We start from the raw sequence: 2246 nt of genomic DNA on the forward strand, positions 1-2246 counted from the left end.
ACTGCGTCGGTTACGACACTGTGGGAACGAGATACCCGCTAAACCGTGCCGAAAACCCCGCCTGCCCCAGTGTGCAATAAAGTGGCACGACTAAGAGGAGAGCGCACGAGTGCCAGGTGCCGAAGGAAGGTCAAGACTGTAAAACCGAATGAATGTGTGCGGTGTGGCCCAGCCAGTCGCTAAACAAACATCCTGCAAAGAGGCCCCGGAAAGGAGGGCTTGAGAGGCCGCCATGCCTCTGGTAGAATGAGCCCTCACAGCCACAGGTGAAGGCAAACCGCGCTCCTGATAGGCCAGGGAAATAGTCTGAACAATCCAGTTGCTAATAGTATGTTTGGATGCAGGGAGCCCAGCCCTGGGGGACCCAGAACACACTAGCAGCTGGTCAGCCTTCCTCAAACGGGAGGACCTCAGAGTGTAAATACTCAGTGCTCTGACAGGGCAGAGCAGATGAAGTCTCCCGTCCTCCGCCGTCACATGAGGTGGAGGATGAAATTCCTGCAGCACTGCGGACCATGCCGCACAAGAAGGCACTTTAGGGATGTATCCTGGACGTGGGTGCAGGATAGCCCTAATATTGAAAGCGCTTGGAGATCCCCCACCCTCCTCAGAGAGGTGATAGCAAGGAGAAAGGCCATCTTAAGGGTCAAGTGCTTAGCCTCAGCTGACTCCAGGGGTTCGAAGGGTGCCTCAGCCAACGCCCCAAGAACCACCGCCAGATCCCAAGTGGGAACCTTCGACCGAGTCGCAGGTCTCATCCTCCGGGCACCACGGAGGATCCGTGTGGACGGGGCCCTGGAGCTGAGGAGGGTCTCGACTGCTCCAGCTGTTAGACCCGCCTCTAGGTACTGTGCCCCCTTAGGGGCCAGACCCACAGCCGCCATACGGCGGGGAAAGGGTGAAGAACCCGGCCCTGCACCTGGAACAGCAGGTCTCTCCTCAGAGGGACCTGCCATGGCGGGCCATCCAGGAGCGACATGATGTCCGAGAACCACAGCCGGGTTGGCCAGAACGGGGCTACGAGCAGTAGGCCGACATTGTCCTGGCAGACCTGCTCCAGGACCACAGAAGGATCTAACGCGCCAGTCTGTACAGAGGGCGCGAGCGGACCGCCCTGGTGATTCGGGCCACCACCGCTGTGTTGTTGGAATGAACCAGGACGTGGTGGCCTTGGAGATCGGGCAGGAAACTCCTTAGAGTCTGGAACACCACCAACATCTCGAGACAGTAGATATGCCACTCGGACTGATGCACCTGCCAGGATCCCCTTGCAAAGCGGCTGCCCATGACCGCGCCCCAGCCCGTGAGGGAGGCATCTGTCAAAATGACCAGCCAGCGACAAGACCCTCCCAGCACGGGCCCCTGGGACAGGAACCAAGTTTCCTACCAAACTGATAGGGAATGAAGACACTTGTGCGTAACCCAAATCAGACGGAAAGGATTTCCCCTCGGGGAAAAACCCTTGGTCCTTAGCCACCACTGCAGGGATCTCATGTGCAGCAGTCCAGATGGTATTACGCTGGACGCAGCCGCCAGGAGATCCAACACTCGTTGAAAGTGTTTTATAGTGATGGCGTGGCCTAACTTCACCCCTTTCACGACAGCCAATATGGTGTCGACACGTGCCGGAGACAATTGTGCCTGCATCGTTGTCGAATCCCATACTACCCCTAGGAACGTAGTCCGTTGGGTGGGCGCCAGCACACTCTTCTTTGCGTTGAGCCTCAGCCCTAAACGCAGCAGATGAGCCCGAACGGCATCTCGATGCCGAACCGCCAACTCTCGAGACTGGGCTAGGATGAGCCAGTCGTCGATGTAGTTGAAAATCCGGATGCCCTGGAGCCTCAGCGGGGCCGGTGATGCATCCATACACTTGGTGAATGTGCGAGGGGAAAGTGCCAGGCCGAATGGAAGAACCCGATACTGGTAAGCCACACCCCCGAAGGCGAACCTCAGGAACTTCCTGTGAGAAGGACGGATGGAGACGTGGAAATAGGCGTCCTTTAGATCTATCGTGACGAACCAATCCTCGGATTGGATGTGCGTCACGATGGCGGGGATGATGAGCATCTTGAACCTGAATCTCCTCAGAGACCGGTTAGAACCCGCAGATCCAAAATAGGGCGCAGCCCTCCGTCCTTCTTGGGGACTATGAAGTACCGGCTGTAGAACCGGCGTCTCTGTCTGGGGGGGAGACACGTTCCACGGCCCCTTTCCTCAGCAGAGTAAGAACTTCCTGTCCCAAC

Source organism: Micropterus dolomieu, linkage group LG02 (assembly GCF_021292245.1).
Source record: "Micropterus dolomieu isolate WLL.071019.BEF.003 ecotype Adirondacks linkage group LG02, ASM2129224v1, whole genome shotgun sequence".
NCBI lineage: Eukaryota > Metazoa > Chordata > Actinopteri > Centrarchiformes > Centrarchidae > Micropterus > Micropterus dolomieu.